This window comes from Macrotis lagotis, chromosome X, assembly GCF_037893015.1.
Source record: "Macrotis lagotis isolate mMagLag1 chromosome X, bilby.v1.9.chrom.fasta, whole genome shotgun sequence".
In the NCBI taxonomy this organism is placed as follows: domain Eukaryota; kingdom Metazoa; phylum Chordata; class Mammalia; order Peramelemorphia; family Peramelidae; genus Macrotis; species Macrotis lagotis.
The window spans coordinates 407,134,304-407,156,002 of record NC_133666.1 but is presented as its reverse complement, the minus strand read 5'-3'; the positions used below and the strand labels follow the sequence as shown (position 1 = coordinate 407,156,002).

At 35.3% G+C, this 21,699-nt stretch overlaps 1 protein-coding gene and 1 long non-coding RNA gene across 11 annotated transcripts in view; one reads left to right on the top strand and one right to left on the bottom strand.

The window, feature by feature from the left end:
* NCOA2 (nuclear receptor coactivator 2) overlaps positions 1–21,699 on the bottom strand; it is a 361,814-nt gene that overhangs the window by 239,775 nt on the left and 100,340 nt on the right. The window lies entirely within an intron of this gene.
* On the top strand, positions 3,080–4,745 carry LOC141503475 (uncharacterized). Its single transcript, XR_012472856.1, has 3 exons — positions 3,080–3,122; positions 3,831–3,960; positions 4,398–4,745. It is a non-coding gene; the product is annotated as an uncharacterized LOC141503475 (long non-coding RNA).

The window sequence follows — 21,699 nt, the reverse complement described above, 5'->3', positions numbered from 1 at the left end:
TGAATCTGTGCAAAATGAAATTAGTAATACCAGGAATACCCAGGTCACAGTAAAAGTAATATTGTATGATGATCAATTATGAATGACTTTGCTATTCTCAGCAATACAATGAACCAATAAAGAACTCATGATGAAAAAGGCCATTCATAGACATAAAAAGAACTAATGTAGTCTGAATGCAGATTGAAGCACATCATTTTTCACTTAATTTTTTTCATTTTGTCTATTTCTTCTTTCAAAACATGACTAATATGAAATGTTTTACGTAATAATATATACAATTTATTATCAAATTGCTTACTGATCTTAGGGAGGGAGGAAAAAATTTGGAACTCAAAATTTAAAAAGAAACTACTTACACAGAGACAATGGCTACTGCAAGGTAAATGGACAAAATCAAATGGGAAAAGTAAATGTCGAAAAATTCCATGGAACAAGCATGGCCAACAGGAAGAAGTGTAAGGAGGTGCTCAAGTGTGGAATAATGCATATATTTTCTGATTTTTTTTCAGTTTGGTTTACTTTCTCTCTCTCTCTCTCTCTCTCTCTCTCTCTCGCTCTCTCGCTCTCTCGCTCTCTTGCTCTCTCCCTCCCTCCCTCTCTTTAAAATTCTTTGTTGTTTAGGATTTCTCTTTCAGAGCAAAAAGAAGGATGTTGGGAAAATTTTGTGCAATGTGAAAATAAAAGATATCAATGCAAATTTTTTTTAAAAGTACTCAGAGTCACTTACCAAAGGTAACAAAAATTAGTACTAGAGTCCAGAAAGACAACTACAATCCATTATCTCAGTCTCTATGGCTGATTTAAAAGAATATGCATAAAAAGATGAAAGGATTGGAAGGTATTGTTGGATAATGATCCTCATCAACGGAAGAAGTACATATGTTGAAAAGATCAAACTATATTAGAGAAGCTAACCTGATTAATTTTAAAAGAGAACTATACAAAAACCATTTCTTCATGGCTAAGAAAGGCAAAGAATTTCAGTGCCTAGTCTTTTCAAATGAAATCATTACTAAGAGAATTTGGTGCTAATTTGATGCCATGTTAAATTACTATCTATAGCTAAGGCTAGGTGATGCAGTGGACAGAGAATGTGCCATGAAGTCAGAGCCTATGTTCTAATTCAACCTCAAAAACATAATTAGTTGTGTGCTGAAACAAGTCACTTAACCCTGATTGCCTCCCTGCTCCTCTCCCCACAAAGTACAAACTACAGTATTTTTACATCTAGAAAAATAAAAATAAATAATAAATCACTGATGATCCAGCTAATATCAGAAAAAAAGTTCCAAACACTTTTGAAGTCTGGAGATCTCATTTCATTTAGTTCAACAGGCATTTATAAGTCAATTATTGGTAGAGAAGTTCTAGGCCCTGTGCAAAAGACAGTGTTTAAAATAAAATGTTCTCATGAAACTCAATCTGGCAAAAGGATAGTGACATATAGACAAATAAGCAAAGTAAAAAAAAATCACACACAATTGGATAAAAGCGAAGTACTATGAAAAGAGGAAGGTGAGGAGATAGGCAAGATTTCTGGTGGAAGAAGATAAAGATGCTAGATGCTTCCCCTTCCCCTTCCCCCCCAAGTCAAGTGATCATCAAAAAAAAAATGAAACAAATTGTCAAACACAGACAGTGTAGTGTTTGGGAGTTACTGAGAAATGATAATGATGCTGCTGTTGTCTTTAAGTATCATTAAAAATTTTAATTTATTGAAATAGGCAAGTTGCCATAATTAAAAGTTTCATGGTAAAACACTGAATCCTATGTATAGTTATCAAAATATCTACATAAGTTTAAGTATCTGATTGAAGGAGTGGAGGTAGAAAGAATAATATTTAATAAACTGGAAATGTTCAGGTGGACAAAAAATGTTGTAATCCTGGGGGCTAGAGGCTAGGTCAATGGGTTGGTCCTTATTAAAAATTTAGACAAGACATGGTTTTGGTGGGTAAAGGTAATGAATTTGGTCAGAACAATCTAAAACTGAAATGGCTACAGAATATACAGTTCAAAATATTCAATAGGCAGTTAACTGATCATGTAAGACTATATAACTAGGAAAGCAACAAAGACCAGATTAATTAATCTGGGAATCATCTACAGAGATGTTATACTTAAAACTGCTAGAACAACACCTTTACTGATTATGTGAGTCCTTATTAGAAAACACAGTTGCTTAAAAATGAAGATGAGTGTACACAGCAGGAATGAGTTAATATAGAAAAATGTTAACAATTTTACTGTTCACTAATTTTCATTCCATGTAGTTACAATGATAAAAACAAATAGGGAGGTTTCCTTAGGAGAAGTGATGCTATTTTAAATGAATTTCAATTTTATTTGTGATAGAAAAACAAAATAGACAAAACAGAATATAAATTTTTCTCTATCTTAGTCTTTTACCAGTGTGAGTTATTAAGGCTGGTGGAGTTTTACTAATATCAATCTGATTTAAAACAGGTCACAACCATGTCTTTGTCTCTTCAAAGGGAAGATTCTAAGAGTTGATATACAATGAAATGGTAATGAAAAGAGAGGCAAGTAAACACTTTAAGTTTGGAGAGATAGTGAGAGACCAAATAAAGTGGCCATACTGAAGAGCTTTGAAAAGCTTCTCTAATCTGAATTCTGAGTCTGACTGATTCCATGTCCCCCAGACTCTTTTCAGACTGGGGAAACGTTAGTTTATTTATTAAAATATTTTGATAATTATATTTCAATGTTATTTGTTTCCTTTGTAAACCTAAGTATTTTATTTTATGCATTTGAAAATATTCTAAGGGGTAAGTCCATAAAGGTTCACCGAACTGTCAAAGAGATCCATTATACAAAACCAGCTAAATTGAAACCTTATACTAAATGACATCTACCATTTTTTATTTCAATATTAAATTCCTTTCCTACTGTCTATACATTAACAAAGCTGAATTTTACATCAGAGGATCTTGGTAAACCAGGTAAATCATTCAAACTCTGAGTCTCAATTTTCTTGTCAGTAAAATGGAATGGTTGACCTAGGTAATCTTCCCAAGTCCCTCTAAATTCTAAGTTCCATAAATATGCAATAATCCACAGAGATCCTTAAAAAAAATTCATCACAAGAAGATGAACAGGTATTACCAGCTAAAATCATTGGTTTAAAAAAAATCAAACCAGTTGGAGGATGGAAAGATGGTAGAATAATCAGCTTCTGCTATTGATAATCTAATGTAGGCATCACTGCCAAAGCTAAACATAACAAAAGGACTAGGGTTTTTTTTTTAAAAAGGTCTTCTATAGAGGGTATAATTTGAAATGAGTCTTGAAAAAAAGCAAGGAATTCAGGAGGCAGAGTTGGAGAAGGAAAATAGATATGGAGGAGAACTAATACAAAGTCATTGAGTCTGAGAGTGTCATGAGAAGAATAATACACCAATGGCTCTAGATCAAAGAATATACTGATGATGGGAGTGAAGTGTAATTAGACTGGAAAAACTGGAAGGAATCCATTTGTAAAGGGCTCTAAATGCACAAAGGCATTTATATTTGTTCCTGCAAGTAATAAGGAGCTACTGAAGTTTATTATTTGCTTATTTGTGCAACTAGAAAGGGTTTCCTCACCTACACTCATAAGTCCAAACAACAACAAATTTGTGTGTGTGTGTGTGTGTGTGTGTGTGTGTGTGTGTGAGAGAGAGAATCTATGGATGGATGGAAATCTCCCTTAAATATATTGATAGAATAATTTGTAATTGTGCTATAAATTACTATGTAAAGATAGAATGAAAATGATCCTGGAGACGAAACTAAATGACTTTTCTAAATATTAATGTTTCCATTAGAATATTCCTTTCAAAATAACACATGTCACTTCCTCAACATGTCTCTAAAAGTGACAAAATTCCTTCTTCATATGTGACATCACTGATCTCTTTAAAAAACCTATCCTGCTTTCCTTATCATCTAATTTAGGTAAGTCTGTGACAACTAAATCAAAATAGAATTTCTTCATTATTCTACATTAAAAATTGTCAAGACTAAAGAAATAAAATTAATTCCATTAAGATTTGTTAATTTAGGGGTGGCTAGGTGATGCAGTGGATAGAGCACCAGCCCTGGAGTCAGGAGTACCTGAGTTCAAACCTGGCCTCAGACACTTAATAACTACTTGGCTGTGTGGCCTTGGGTAAGCCACTTAACCCCATTGCCTTGCAAAAACTAAAAAAAAAAAAAAAAAAAAGTTAATTTAACACTAAATTTTAACAGCAAGTCTGACATCTTTAAAAAACAAAACAAAACCAATGGAATTCTGAACTTGATGGTTAAGCCCACATAAACAAAATTTAAATTCTGACTGAAAACTAAAGTTGTTATGTGTCAGGAGTAACTGCTTTTCTTTCTGTATATAGGAACAAAGCCTGAGGAATAAGAAGAAAATGTAGACTGCACACAACTGAAACTACAAGATACTTTCTCTAAGATAAGAAGGAAAATCTGAAAAATGTGAAGAGAAGCACAAGCATCTCTAATCTTTGTTTTAATCATCCTTGTGGAAACTACTGTTTTTCAAGTGTTATATTAATCTAAAGTAAAAGACTAATTAATTAATTTAATATAATTCAACTCCATTTGTAGGGTCAAGTTTTTATCCCCATCATAAATGTGACAGAAATGTTAGCCCTGAAAAGTAGTTTTGTCTTCTAGAGCTTATAAACTCAAACGATGCAAACAGTCAAATAAATGAAATCCTTCATGGAGGTAGTGTGCCACATTGTACAAATTTTAAAACTTTTCAATGTAAGGTTCAGTTATGCTTATTTTTTTCCTTTTAATTTTCTTTTTGTCCTTAAAAGGTCTTTATTATGTGAGATGAATGTATGAAAAGAGAAGGAAGGAAATATACTGGGGGAAAACTATGAGGAAGTAAAAATAGAAGACGTTAATAAAAAATGTTTTTAAAAAGAAATGGTATAATAAAAAAAAAGAAATGGTATATAGGGAGCTAGGTGGCAGTGGATAGAGCACTGGCCCTGGAGTCAGGAGGATCTGAGTTCAAATACAGTCTCAAACATTTGATAGTTACTAGCTGTGTGATCCTGGGAAAGTCACTTTAACCCCATTGCTTCCCAAAACCCAAAACAAAATGGCATGTATAAAATGAATGGATGAATAAATAAATAAATGAACATATAAACAAATTAATAAAATCAAAACAAAACAAAATATTTCTCCTACAAATAATAAATGCTAGGCCACAGTCATTTCACTTCTGGCTCCACTCTTTATTCTCTTCCTTTTTTCCACTTTCTCCATATAGAGTTTCTTCTCATCTGCAGCCCTTTCTTCTAAATAGAGAGTACTTGGTCATGATCCCCACTGGTACTTGCTCATGCATAGTCTAGATACATACACTATTCTTGCACTCCTTATCCCTCAATAGAATATAAAATTCATAAGGGTAGGGAACTGTCTTCTTTGCTTATATTTTTACCTCCTGAACACAACATAGTACCTGGTACATATTAAGCTCTTAATAAATATTTTCTGGGGCAGCTAGGTGGCAGCCATGGAGTCAGGAGTACCGGAGTTCAAATATGGCATCAGACACTTTATATTACCTAGCTGTGTGACCTTGGGCAAGTCACTTAACCCCACTGCTTTGCAAAAGTGAAAAAAAAAAGTATTTTGTCTTTGACTTTAGTTTCTATCTGAGAAAGATAAATGTAATATCACTTTTTAACCTTACACAAAAGTTCTTTGTTTTTTGAGATATTTTCCAATGTTCTTTACAAAGAAAGTAACATAAATCTCTATTATCTTTTATCATACATAAAAAGGACTAAGCTAGTACAATCCCTGGGGCTTCAGGTAATATAATATCTTCAACTTACATAACTTTTTTCACATAAAGAGCTCAAAGTACTTTATATATATATATATATATATATATATATATATATATATATATATAATATGGTCAAGATTTATGGAAAGAATATTCTTAGAAAGTAGATGAGGAACACATATTCCCATTTTACAGCTGGGGAATACATGGCATAGAGAAGATAAGTTTGTTATACACAAGGTCACACAGCTAATCACTAGCATAGTCTAAAAGGGCAATTCAAAGTCTGGAGGTAATATCAATTTCTCAGTAGGTTACAAGTGTGTTGCTTAGATGTTGGGAGTTTATCTTGCAGAGAAATAATGTTACAAAGGATGGTCAAATTCCTAGACTGACACATCAAAGTTTATTTAACCTGCAGTGCAGTTGAACTTCAGTGATAATACTTTAGAGACTATCCACCACTTTTGACATTTTATGAGAAAATATATTTAAATGCTAAGAGTCCCTATATTAGTATTACTTAACTGTTTTTCTTTGCTTAAAAAAAGGGCTTTGTGAGGAATTAGCAGGGAAGGAGAAGAAAAAAAAAACATCAGAAAATGACTGTGATTTTAAGGCATTAATAAATCAAACTGAAATATGTATCCTAAGTTGCAACATAGAATTTAAGGAACATATTCCTTCAGTAGAAAGAGATAGTCCTTTTTCTGATGGAATCCACAGATTACTTTCACAAATTGTAATTGATATGACAGAAACTTCTACGGGATCCATCCAGCAAAGAAAGGGGTCTTTCCTTCCATCAGAACCTTTACTCCCACTTACTCCACAGAAAATTCCATCATATTTCCTGGGTGGGGGGCACTGTGTGTGGGTTTGTTTTACCTGACTATTCATATGTATTATGAGGGTTTTAAGGTCAGGAAAGGCTTTGCAATAGTGATACCAAGAAAAATTCACTGAAACAACATTTTAATGAAAAAGAACAGTTCAGAAGGAAGTCCCAATAGGCTGAACAGTTGTGAAAGTGTTATGTGACAATAATTATATTGTAAAGACAACTTTGAAAGACCTAGAGGATTCATGATGAAACATGTTACTCACCTCCATGTTACTCTAATAAAGATGATGGATTCATAGTTCAGAATAAGGTGGGGCATATGTATGTGCATATGTACAATTAAAATATATATAGAAAGAGATATATATACACACATACAACATGGACAATTCAGGAATTTACTTCTTTTGATTATACATGTTTGTAAAAGATGGTTTTGTTTTTCTTGTTTTCTCAATGTGTCAGGGGGAGAAGGAGAGAAATAAAGTGGATTTTCATTTGAAAATAAATTTTATTTTATAGGCAGAAAGTAATGTGTAGAATATATTATGTTTTCCAAGAAAGCTAGGGGTATGAAATGTAGACCCATGTTTCATGTGCCATTTTTTTGGTTTTCTGTTATGAATATAGAAATGCTCATTTGTAACAGTACTTAATTTCAGATTTAAAAATTAATATTTAAAAAGAAGAGAGAAAAGAAAAACTTTAGGGGCTAAAGGAAATTTTGAATTGGTGACTTACAGGATCAGTAAGCATGGCTGTGGAGGGCAGTTGTAGGTCCAATTTCTTTATATAATCCTTGTTAATTGATCATTCATTGAACCTTCTAAACTAAGACTTTCATAAAGTCTATCATGGTCCAGTCTGTATTTCTTTAGTCTAGAACATACATCTTTGGAAAATTAGAGTATTCCTTTTTTTCACATAATTTACTAGGCAAAAACTCCTCTAGGCAATCTATTATGCCTTATTTATCTATCATTCTCAATGCCTAACAATGTTTTATATACTACAGAACACTTTTTGTTGAATTTATTAAAATATTAAATAATGTCACTATTTAAAACAATTCCCTAGGGTTTGTTCATTATAAAAAGACTCTTCTATCCAGAAGTAAATTTATACATCATTTCATGCTTTTAACTTAGTCTTTTGATATTAGTTAACTTTACTGATCCATGAGTCAGTGACAGACTTACAAGGTGATCTGAATCTGTACCCTCATCTTACAGTCTAGTCTGTATCTCATTTATCAGTTTAAAAATGCCTAGTCACTCTCTATATTGTCTTTAATACCTTAATTCTAAATAGAAGAAAATAAAAGTTATCTAATACCAAAAATCTGGAAACCAGGTCAAAGAGAGATAATTTTAAAATCATTGTACTCCATGAAAACTATGGGGGGGCGGGGAGCCTGAACAAGTTACTTTCAAAAAGTCATAAATGAAAATGAAATAGATTTATCTGAAGCAGAGGGCAAAGTAAAGATAGAAAGAATCCACAATCACTTCCTGAAAGAAACCCCAAAAGAAAAATTCACAAGAAGGTCATGGCCAAAATTCAGAAGCCCAACCTCAAAATATTACTGCAGGTATCAAGAAAGAAGCAGTTCAAGTACTGTAGAACAACTTTTACTTGGTAGATTCTATAAAAAACAAGAGGAAATTTGGGTTATACTCCAAAAAGTAAAAGAGAAAGGCTTATAACCAAAAGTAATTTATCTACAAAGCTAACTATAATTCTACAGTGAGGAAAACTGGATGTTTAATATTAGTGAGGAGATTGGGTTATGAATTCGTCCTGATGTGGGCGGGGGGGGGGGGGGGTGAGGCAGATCCAGGACAGGGTCTTAACTCTGTGTAATGGGCAAGGATCAAGAATACCTACAGAAGTGAGCCATAGCTGTGTGGTTCTGAGTCTCATCAGTGCTGTAGATTTAGCCCACAGACCTAAACTGGAGCCGAAGTCAAGTAACCACAGCAGAAATCCTTCAAAGCAACAGTACTCAATACTCAAGGAAAGTAAGACTCCAAAGAATGTCACTCAGGACCCAGAAAGACCCTCAATAACTAACAAGCAAACAAAAAAGATGCCTTACAATAAAGCACTTTTGTAGAACCAGGGACACAAGACACAAACCAAGACAAAGGGAACTAACTACCACATAGTATCTATAAGCAAAGTCTCAAAGGAAAACATAGTTTAGGTGCAATTAACCAGATAACCAGAATTCTCTGAAGAAATAAATTGAGATGGGGGGGGGGGGAGAAAAAGAGTTATAATATTGTTATAGAATGAAAAAAAGCTAGGAGTAATGTGAAGAGAAAAAGGAGTGCTAGAGGAAAGATGTGAAGGAAGAATTGTTTTTTTACAAAGAACGTAACATTCTATTCAAGTAATAGTCACTCTAAAAATTCGAAGGTACCCAGGAAAAGTTAATGACTCCATGGGACAAGAAATATTAAAACAAAGTTAAAAAAAACAAGAAAAAAAAGCAAAAAGCTTAGAACACCAAATTCAAAAATGCAAAAGATAGACAAGAATAAAACTTATTTTCGTTTTTTTTTTTTTAGGTTTTTGCAAGGCAAATGGGGTTAGGTTAAGTGGCTTGCCCAAGGCCACATAGCTAGGTAATTATTAAGTGTCTGAGACCGTTTTTGAACCCAGGTACTCCTGACTCCAAGGCCGGTGCTTTATCCACTATGCCACCTAGCCGCCCCTAAAACTTATTTTCAAGAATAAACTTATCCACCAAAACCAAGGGGAAAAAAATGATCTTAATGAAGCAGAGGACTTTCAAGTATTCCTGATGAAAATACAAGAGCTAAGTAGAAACCCTGAAATGCAAACACAGGAATCAGAAGAAACATAATATGGGAGATGTTCTTTGAGCAACTGGAAGGAAAATATAGCAATGGGGGATGGGAGGGAGGGGAAGAAACAAGTGTCCCTTAAGAACACTAAAGTCACCATGGGTTATAGAAAAAAGTAAGATAAGGCAAAGGGTCTTAAAGTTTTTTAGTCAAGATTTGATAATCTTAAAGAGAGGAAAAAAAGGAATACAGGAGAGAAGAAAGGAAGAGCAAAGGAAATTCATTATCTCACACAATAATCTGAAAATGCAAATCTAACACACTAAACAAATAAGGGCAAAAATATTGGTGAGTAGTTGTCACTTGAAAGGAGACTAAAACACAAAGAGTTAAATTTAGAAATATTCAACTTAGTCAAGAAACAGGGAGAAGGGGAAATAAATGAGAGAGCAGAATTCCCGAGGAAAACAAATTCAAGGTAAAGGTTGGTAAAAATCATGAAAAATAATCAAAAGACCAAGAAAAAGAAATTGATAAGCACCAGTCTTTCCCACCAGACGTTCCCTCTTGCTGTTAAGAGTACCACCACCTGCCCAGTTTCTCATATTCACATCCTAGGAGTCATCCCAGGTTTTTCATGCTCTCTCAGCCCAGCCCAGCCCAGCCCATATCTAATCGGTTGCCAAGCCTGTTGATTTCACTTTCACAAAGTCTCTTCAATACTCCACCTCTTCTAACACTGCCATCACCTTAATGCAGGTCCTGTCATCTCACATCTAGACTGCTGCAACAGCATGTGTGGATATGCCTGTCTAAAGTCTCTCCCACTCCAATCCACCCTCCAAATCAGTCACCAAAGTGATTTTTCCTAAAGTCCAGGTCTGACCACGTCATATACCAATTTAATAAATATCAGTGGTTCCCTATTGCCTCCAGGATGAATATAAAATGCTCTGACATTCAATGCTCTTCATAACCCTTCCTCCCCCAACTTTCCAGTCTTCTTACACCTTACTCCCTGCCACTATGGAAAGTCAGTTGTTTAATAAATGCTTATTAATTACTTGAATTATTAAGCAGAAGAGGAAAGAGGAGGGGAGAAGTAAAAGTAGATTACATCAAGCACAAATTACTAGTACCTTATTATCCAATCTTCCTAAATTGAGGAGGTGTAAAGAGAGGAATAAATATAAAATAACAGAATGTGAGGAAGTATAGAACAATCATAATTGTGGGGAATTAAAAAGTTTTTCTATCAATAAACTCAATAGCAGTTAAAATTAGAGAGAAATAGAGGAAATGATTAACTTGGGGAAAGAAAACCTTGAAAGGTTTCTCTGTCATTTCTAAAATATAAAGAATTGAGTAAGATTTATAATAGGAATTGATCTTAATGATAAATATTCAAAGGATATGAATAAGCAATTCTCAAATGAAGACATTCAAACTAATAAAAAATAATTTCCCTAATATAAATTTGAAATCAAGGGAAAAGCAACCTTAAACATTTAAAATGTTTCTCTCCTTACATTCTCTTAAAAGATACAATGCTCAAATCTAAATGTGACCATTTTTTAAATAAGCATAAATAGAACTTTAGGGATTCAATAACATTCCATCCAACATCTTCATTTTGCAGAAAAGAAAACAGCCAGCCAGAAACTGATTGCCCCAAGATTCCAATTAAATTTGCAGCAGTCAGTCCTCCTGACTACAGCCCAGGGTTTCTTCTTCTACATCTCATCATCACAACATGGCTTTCACTTTTTAAAAACATTCTATATTAGTATTCATGGGTCTCAATTTTTTTGCAAAATAAACAAAAACAAACAGAAACCAAACTCTGAATAGATAAAAAAAATCACGCTGGTAGTACCTAAGGCAAATTGTCAACATTAATCTTTAATTTTAAGAGTCACTATAAGTTACTGGTCTTGTACAGATTCAGTTAGTCAATAAACATTTATCAAGCACACTGTGCTCAGTGTGGCAAAAGACAGCGCTAGATCTCGAGAAGCTCACATTTTTCAGAAGTGACTTCTGATTCTGATTATTCTTGTAGAAATATTATTAAGGGAGACTGTCAAGGGCTCTCATACTGATAACAATTAAATAAACTGATAATAAACAATTAAAATGAATCAACATGTTTTAAAGTTTTCCAGGAATGTGCCCATGCTGAAAAGCAGGTAAACAGGCCAGGTCTATGATTGATATAAGTGTTTTATGAATGATGACTATGCTGACATGTTCTCATATTTGATACAAAAGCTTTTGAAACTAGGTGGCAAACTAACCTTGGAATCAGGAGGACCAGAGTTCGAATCCAGCCTCTTGCTGTGTGATCTTGGGCAAGTCACTTAACCCTGATTGCCTCCAGGGCCATCCCTAGTTGTCCTGATTCATATCTATATCTAGTCACTGGACCCAGATGACTTTGGAGGAGAAAGTGAAGTTGCTGATTCAGCAAAGCACCTCCTCACTCAAATCCAATTCATGTGCTTCCCTGATGTCATGGTTCTCCTTCAAGACCAAAGGACAAACATCATGTACAAAAGCATTTAAAAATTTTATACAAAATAAGTATTTTCTAAATCAGCTATTAGGAGGCTAAGCTTTTAAAGATAATCAATGATGTGCTTTTTTAAAAAAAGGAAAAAAGAAAAAAATAATCAGAGCAATCTAATTTAAAAGACTATCACAGAGGGGGATAGGTGTAGTAGTGGATAAAGCACCCGCCCTGGAGTCAGGAGTACCTGGGTTCAATTCCAGTCTCAGACACTTAATAATTACCTAGCTGTGTGGCCTTAGGCAAGCCACTTAACCCCATTTGCCTTGCAAAAACCTAAAAAAAAGACTATCACTCTGGCTAAAGTATGACTTTGATAAAAATATGAGTGTAGTCACCAAAATAAAAAACATGAAGTAGAATCTTTCAAACATCAAGAATATGGAAAATGTCTTCTTGGAGGGAAAGACAAATTGGCAAATCTTATTTAAGAACAAATAATTATAGAACTGAAAAGGCCCTGAGAGACCCTAGACTTAATTCTTTAATGTGACAAGACTAAGACTAGTAGGTCAAAGGTAAAGTTAAGTAACTTATTCCAAAATTACATGACTAATTAAATGACAGAGCTATACCTCCATGCCAAGCCAGTAAGAATTCTCTGAACTTCATTACCTTAACTTCTCTACAGTTAAAAAAATAAAAAAATAACAAAATAACAGCACTTTCCTTTCTGAAATCCTATACTAATTTTAGCTCAAAGTGCTTACAATTTAGCATTATACCCAACTGTTCAGTTTCCTATTTCTAAGTATAACAAATAGGATGCACAGTTCAAATAGCATTTTTAACTAACAACAGTGTGTCACTTTCAGTCACTTCTCTAGGAGTTGAGTTTTCCTCTTTGGCTTATTCCTACATCACAGGCATGAGAAAAAGCATCTGAAATGTTCTGTACTCCTTAAAACACTAATAAACATAAATATAAGCTGTCATGTGGGATTCATGAAGGAGAATAATACATGCAAGGAAAGCCTAAAGAGGGGGGCAGCCAGATCATAAAGGGTTTCTCTGAAGGTCCAGCTGAGCATTTTGTATTTTATCCTAAAGGAAAAGGAGAACCATGGTATATTCTTAAGAGTGATTCAGGAATAGGCTACTGACCTCTCTACCAAGACCTCCAAAATCCATAATCCCTCATTCCCCTATGCCTGGGGTAGAGAAACCCTGATGGAGCTTCTCTAAAATCAGAACTATCCAAGAATGAAAGCAAAATGGGCTGTCACCACAGCTGGTTAGGTGGGTTGGCAGGCAAAGCTTTTATCAGGAGCTTCACATGTGCTAGACTCTGTATTAAGAGCTGAGGATCCAAATATAAGCAAACAAGACAGTTCCTATTCTCAAAAACCATAGATTCTAATAGGGGAAGACAATAGAAGGGAGATTGGCAGGAGAAAAGCAGGACATAGGAGTGGAACCAAGTAAATAAAGTAGGAAGAAACAGAAACCAAGAAAGAGTTCTCCCTGTTTCACAGGGATTTACAGACTATGGATGCCTCTCTAGTCACCCATTAAAATTAAACATCAGTAGTTATTCAACTTGAAAAAAATTACTTTCCTATGTCTTCTGACATAAACTGACATAATAATTTACAAAACCTTTTATTTTAATGAATGAAACTTTTATCTTAAAATTTTTATATAGAGGGCTGAAAGGCAACTTGAAAATTATCATCTGAATTTAAAATTTTTAGACATGTGTTTTATATAGGCTGATATAATGATGACACTAACTAAATTAATTTCTCACTTTTTTGTTTTTTCTTTTTAGGATTTGTGCAAGGCAAATGGGGTTAAGTGCCTTACCCAAGGCCACACAGCTAGGTAATTATTAAGTGTCTGAGATTGGATTTGAACTCAGGTACTCCTGACTCCAAGGCCATGCTCTATCTACTGCGCCACCTAGCCACCCCTCTCACTTTTCTTAATAGTACTTGAGATCCTGTTGAGATCTCAGACAGGCTCACTTTACTTGGAGTTCACCCTCTGGAATGCTACATCCCTCAGCAATTTTTCTTGCATTCCTCCATCTTCTCATTGCTATTTATGGTTCTTCTTCTCCATTTAGAATACAAGTTCTTCGAGGGTAGAGATAATCTTATTTTTTTGTATTTGTGTCTCAAGCAAATAGTAATAGCTAGGCAGCACAACAGACAGAGCCTGGAACTTGAGAGTAAGAAAGATTTAAGTTTGAATCCTGGTTGTAATACTCAGTAGCTATGTGACCCTGTGCAAGGCAACATCTCTGGGTCTCAATTTTCCCATTTGGGAAATAATAATAGTAGCTATATCACAAGGTTCAAAATAATATCTAACATGTGTATATAACATATGCAAAGTACTTTGCAAACCTTAAAACAAAAATGCTAGCAATTAGCTAGTATTAACTATCCACTTAATTACCCAGCTTTATAAAGAAGGTTAACTCACAAATTTTCCTCAAGAAGGTACATAAAGAAATTGGTAGAGTTGGTTTTGCTAGGTCCTCAGTGCAAACAAGGAATGTAACTATGGGATACCTGGTCATTTGGACATGCAATACTCATAATGAAAAAAGGAAAATAGATCCCTAGAAAAATAAATATGATTTAAATGCGATTATAGAACAAAGGAACAGAGAAATTTTACTACAGCTGTCCTTGGACGACTGGCATGGGGATCAATTGTAAAAAAGGGCTGTTAAAAAAGTAACAGAAGTCAAGCAGCAAAGACAGGATTCTCATGGACTCAAATTTCACTAGGACTCTCCAAAGTGGGGGCATCATGCCATGACTCTTAGCGGGTAACCATCAACTAGGCAAAGCTGATAGGAAGGGCTATCTGGTTCCAAAGGGAGGGATCAAGGAGAGGTCTGATTCCAGGGGAAACTCCTTTCCAAGCAAAGACTTCAATAGTAAACCTAGTGAAGGAACAATGGGCACCCAGGGAGACTCAGGGCAGTGATAGTCAATCAAGACCTCTGGATTCTAGAGAGCATCTAGCTTTCACCATCTTAGAAGCAGAGTTGTATGCTGGCAATGTATAAATCCTGATAGTTACACTGTGTCATGTATGAAATAATGGCCAGGAATACCAGGCAAGTTAGGTCACTGACAAAGCACACTTTTACGTTGCTTTAGCATAAAAAAGGACAAGCAGTTATCCACACAGTGGAAAGATAAACATTCCTGGAGTACATGCAATATATGCTTTACATTCTAACTGCAACAAGTTATTATGTGCTTGATATCAATCAATCAACATTTATAAAGCACATAGTGGCTCCTACTAGGGTAGCTATTATATGACCTGAGTCAAGCAGCTTGGTCAGTGACTGTGTTTTCTCAGGATCCACCTCTGCTAAAGAAGGGACTTGTTAGTCTCCCAGGCTCACTTTTCCATGGTCAGCTGAAATCTTTTCTCCTCCCTCAGTCACTAGTTAGGGGAGTGGAAGGATGGAAGCTGTCATCAGTTCTTCAGCTGGAATTTTACCCAGCCCTTCCTGAAGAGGCAAACTCCTTTATTTTTTCCCCTCAAATTCTAATTTGATCTAAAGTCTCTTCCTTCCATAAGCTACCTCATGTGATCCTGGGTGATTAGTTTCAGTTCAATCACCTTCACCTCCCAGACCCCTTACAAATACCAAGACAAACAAGCAAATGTCATCTACCTTTCTAGTACATATTCATTGTTTTCAAGACCTCTTCATAACATACTAAGGTCAATTAGGGACTAGTAAGAGTTCTGATCTGTAGTCAAGAAGATCTGAGTTCAAATCCTAGTACTTACCAGATGGTATGACCTTGGGCAAGTAACTTAACTGCTTTCTGGCTCAATTTCCTCATCTGTAAAATGGGGATAATAATAGCACCTACCTGTCAGATTGTGAAGATAAAAATAAAATAACAAGAAACTTATTCTGCACAACTGAAACACATCTAATTCTATATCCAATGGCCCCTTTCTCTTCCCAGTCAGTACTTTTTAACCTGAAACTCATAACAGACAGTAACACATATAAGATCTGAAAAGAATATACACTTTTTAAAAATTTCACCAGAAGTCTATCAGTTAACTGAAAAATCAACACATAAATTTTCATTGTTGACAAACAGTTCATCTTGAAATAATTCAAGTCCACTAATCAAGAATCCAAATTAAATTCAGAAAGAATAAAATATTTTGTTTTGGCCTATCAGCAATAAGACATGGTTTGCAGATGATTTGATAAGTGACTCAGATTTTTTGCTCCTTTTAAAATTAAAATGTAATGAAAAGATAAATAATTAAATCATCACCCAAAAGGCATGTGTCCCTCCAAAAATGACTCCTAGCAGAGAGCTGTCCTACTAGTATTGGTGCTGAATTTTTAAAATATTACCAAAAAATGGACTGATAACCCTGAATAAGCTTTAGAAAAGTTATAGGAAGACTATTTATACCCAAAGTGTTATTTATAATGTGCCAGTACAAAAATGTCTTTCCCCCTTAATCAGAGGTTTTAAAATAGATTTACCATTGCTGCCTAAATAAGAATTTTGTAAAAATGAAATAAAAATTTTGTTTAAATCAACTATTGCTAATGATTTATAATTTTTTATATAAAAGAAGACAGAGTAGAACAAATAGATACCCAGATTTGGAGTCAGGAAAGCCTAGGTTGAAATCCCACCTCTTGACATTTTACTAGTTGAGTGATACCATGAATAAGGACCTAAATTCCCAGATGCCCCAGAAAAATCTCTAGCTAATTTGCATCAGTAGAGTGAGCTTCTACACTGGGAATTTCACATATTAATGAAATCAAAAGTTTAGGACAAAGCACTTTATTATCTCATTTCATGCTTCCAAAACCGTAAGAGTTAGATATACTTGTCAACTGATAAGTATTTATTAGTGCCTACTATGTTCAGGGCTACAAAGAAATATGCCCCCTCTCACCCTGCTGCTCTTAAGGAACTCAGTCTATTTGGAGAAACAACATATAAACAAAACTGTACAAGAAAAATTAAAAGTAATTAACCAAAAAAAAAAAGACGACAGTATGGGGGGGGGGGGTGGCAGGAAAGCCTTTTTTTTAGATGGAACTTAATCCAAGATTCAAAGGAAAGCAAGAAAGTTAAAAGGCTGAGAAAGAGGAAGAGAGTTTCAGGCATGTGAAACAACCAGTTAAAATTTCTGGAATAGGGAGGTAGAGTATCTAGTGGAAGGAAGAAGGCGACCAGTGTCACTAAATTGAACAGCATAAAGTGAATGGGGACTAAGTTCTAAGAAGACAGACTGCTGGAGATAATCTGCCATCAAGATATTTATGAGATAATTTGCAAGTAATTTTAGAAAGAAGGAACTGAAGATTATCACTTTCTTATACAAGACAGGACATTGGATAAAACTTGAAGGCAATGAGGGAAGATGAGAAGGTTGAGTTCCAGGCATGGGGATCATCTGATGAAAACTGAGAAAAATATTACCTGGGAGATGTCCTGTTTGAGGGACAGAAGGGCTCAAGAATCCAAACAGAAGATTCTGTATTTGACCCAGGACACAACTAGGGAACCACTGGAATTTACTGGATAAGAAGGTGATATGGAGAGACACACACACACACACACACACACACACACACACACACACACACACACACACATATATATACCCGTATTAGGAAAATCAAACTGATAGCTGAGTAGAGGACTGACTGGAATCAGGAGAAACCTGGGGCAGGGAAGATCAACTTGAAGGCTGTGGCAATAATCCAGGAATGAGTTAAAGAAATCTTGCATCAGAGTTATAGCAATACCACATATAGGAGAAGGATCAAAAGGATAGGAGAAATGTTAAGATAAAATCAAAGAGATTTGGCAACAGATTAGATATGGGGATAATAAGAGAAAACAAGAAGTCAAAGAGAATACTTTTTGAAAGCCTGAGTGACTGGGAAGAATGGGAATATTCCTCCATGGTAATGGGAAAGTAAGAGGAGAGGATTTGGGGGAAAAGATTAGTTCAATTTTAGATGTAGATATTGTAGTGCAGAAATATAATAGTATTAAAAAAGAAGTAAAAGAAGGTCCAGGACAGAACTTTCAGAGACATCTAAGGTTAAAGGGCATGACCTGGATAAAAATCCAGCGAAGAAGAATAATATAGAGTAGTCAGAGGGTAAACAAGAGAAAGAAGTACGACAATCTAGAGAAAAGAGAAAATTATGGAGAAAAAGTGCCAGAGATTACAGAAAGGTTCGGAAAGTTGAACTGAGAAAAAGTTCATTGGCAAATAATATATTAACTTTGGAAGAAACAACTTCAATACAAGAACTACAATTTGCAAGTTACAGATAATGGAACTGAGGTGTTAAAAGAGTTAAATAACTCCCCCAAAGTCACACAACTGATGATTAATTAGATATCAGATTCAAATTAGGGCCCAATTCTCTAAGACCACACTGTGTACCTGATATAACCCTGACCACACACTAGGAATTATCTACTTTTTCATAATGAAACCATATCTTTAATATAGAATATTACATTTATGTATGTATCATTGCAATATTATGTAACTAAACTAATATTTAAGATATGAAAGTATATGTACATTTTATATCATCCTACATGAACTTGCATATATTCAAATTTATTAATGCAAAGGAGACAGGGGTAAGGGATTGGGGGGGGGGAGTTTGAGGAGGAGTAGTAATGGCATGCTTTCCATGTGGGAGAACATTTTAAATTTAAAATCCTTAGAACTGCAAAGTTCCAATTTTCTAGGAAAGCTATTCTTTAGACAGAGTTGAATTCAATCTTTTACACATACACACACAAAATGGAATTCTGATTCTTACTGAATACTTACAAGTCTTTAATGTTCTATCATTTTACAATGATATCATAAGTCTTAAATGTCTGTTAGATTACAGAACTATAGATTTAGCTATAGAAGGGACCTCTGAAGTTATCTAGGCCAACAATTTGTTTTTCTTTTTTTTTTACATTTATTTTTTCCCATTATTACAATAGTCCTGCTGTAAAAGTGACCATAATCCCTCCTCCCCCCACAAAGATAGAGAAACTTCAAGAAAAATAAAGTGAGAGAAAAAGAAAAAAATGCACTTCAGTCTGTGTTCATATACTTCAGTTCTGTCTCTGGGATGGATCTTATTCTTTATCCTAAGTCCATCAGAGAAGCTGCTTCAATTTTTTTTCCCCCACAGTTGCTATTGCTAACTATATTTCCCTCCATTCAATTTCTTCCCATTCCCATTTATTCTATTCTCTTTGTCACTTGTCTCTCCTCAAAAGTGTGCTATCTGACTATCTTCTCCCTTGACCTTCCCTCTCTTTTATCACCTACGCTTCCTCCCTCCCCTCCCCTTTCTCTCATCCCTTTTTCCTCTCCTTTTTCCCCTCTAGGGTAAGATAGATTTCTAAACCCTATTGAGTGTGTATGTTATTTCCGCTCTGAGCACATTTGATGAGAATGAAGGCTCATTTATTCCTCCTCATCTTCCCTTCTTCTCCAATGCAAAAGCTTTTCCTTGCCTCTTTTATGTGAAATAACTGACTTCATTCTATCTCTCTTTTCTCTTTCTCTCAGAACATTCCATTTTTACCCACTGATTCCATCTTTATAATATATTACTCCTTCATACTCAGTTCCTTCCTGTACCTTGTCTATATATGCTCCTTTTAGCTGCCCTAACACATGAGGAGATTCATATGACTTATCAGTATTGTCTTCCCATGCAGGAATACACGCAGTTCAACATCATTAAATCCCTCATAATAGTCCTTCCCGCTCACCCTCTCTTTTCCTGAGACCTGTATTTGGAGATCAAACTTTCTATTCAGCTTTGGCTGTTTCAACAGGAAAGATTTAAATTTCCCTATTTCATTGAATGTCCATCTTTTCCCCTGAAAGAAAATGTTCAGTTTTGCTGGTTGTAATCCAAGTTATTTTGCCTCCTGGAATATCATATTCCAAGCCCTATGAGCCCTTAACATAGAAGCTGCTAAATCCTGTGTAATCCTGACTGTAGCACCATGATATTTGCATTGTTTCTTTCTGGCCACTTAAAATAGTTTCTTTTTGACTTGGGAGTTTCGGAATATGACTATAATATTCCTAGGAGTTGTTATTTGGGGATGTCTTTCAGGAGATCTACTTCCAGGATATAAATTTATCTCTCTTGGATCTGTTTTCCAGATGACATTTCACATTTTTTTCTAATTTTTCATTCTTTTGGGTTTGTTTTATTGTTTCCTGATTTCTTACAAAGTCATCAGCTTCCCTTAGCTCCATTCTACATATAAAGGGGCTGTTCTCCTCTGAGAGCTTTTTTATTTCCTTTTTCTATCTGACCTATTCTGCTTTTAAAAATTTTCTTTCTCTTCATTGACCTTTTGGATTGCTTTTTTTTTCCATTTGACCTAAACTGGTTTTAACATATTATTTTCTTCAGTTTTTTTTTAATATCTCCTTCACCAAGCTGCTGACTTGGTTTTGATGATTTTTCTGCATCACTTCTCATTTCGCTTCCCAATTTTTCCTCTTGATTTTCAAAATCTTTTTTGAGCTCTTCCAGACTGAGCCCAATTCCTATTTTTCTCAGAGTCTTTGGATACAGAAGCTTTGATTATGTTATCTTCTGAAGGTGTAATCTGATTCTCCATGGGACCAAAGTAATTATCTATGGGCAGATTATTTTTCTTCTGCTGTTTACTCATTTCCTCAGCTTATGACCTGATTTTTAACATATGTTCCAAGCCTTTGGATGTTTTTGGGACACCCCCCAAGGACCTCAATTCCTTCAAGGTTGTGTGAGAGGCTCTGATTGCTCTTTTGGCCTGTGCTTTCATCTGTGGATGACCAAAAGCCCTCCCCTCTACCCTGGAGCTATGAGGAGAGTCCCTGATCCACTATGGCAGAATGGGGCCCCAGACTGCAACCAGATCCAAGCTCAGGCAGACCAACAGAGTCCTGTCTTGGAGATAGTGGAGAGACCACAACCACAACAGTTTCCCTTGATCTCCTAATTTTCCATGGGTTGAACACTCTGGAAGCAGCTGTTGGATGACTGCACAGACTTGCTTCCAGCTCCCAGGACCAAGTCTCTACTGAAGTCTGAGCTGCACTGGGATCCACATTCACTCTGATGCAGCAGAGTTTTCCCCTCTGACCTTCCAAGTTGTCCTAGGTGAACCCTGGAGAAGTCTGTAAACCACTCCCACTGCCATGGACTCAGGTGCCAATAGGGACTTGGGCTCAGCTGTTCCTGGAAGGCTGAAGTTGATTCACTAGGCACATGAGCCTTTCCAAACTCGGTGGAACAGACCCTTCCCACAGATCTTCCAAGTTGACTTGGGCTGAAAAATTGTTCTTCTCAGTCTTTCTATGGGTTCTGCAACTCTAGAGCAGTTGTAATTTTAAGCTATCTGAAGTGTTCTGGAGGACAGCTTCTGAGAATTCCTGTCTCCACACCACCATCTTGGCTCTACCCCCTTAGACCAACACTTTCAAATGACTGATTACAATATTAAGGATAAGAGAAATAAAATAACAACTACATGACCTTGGTTAAGTCAGGTAACAAAGAGAGGTTTTGAATTCAGATAAGTAATTCCAAATCCAGTGCTCTTCCCACAACATTACACAGTTCTAA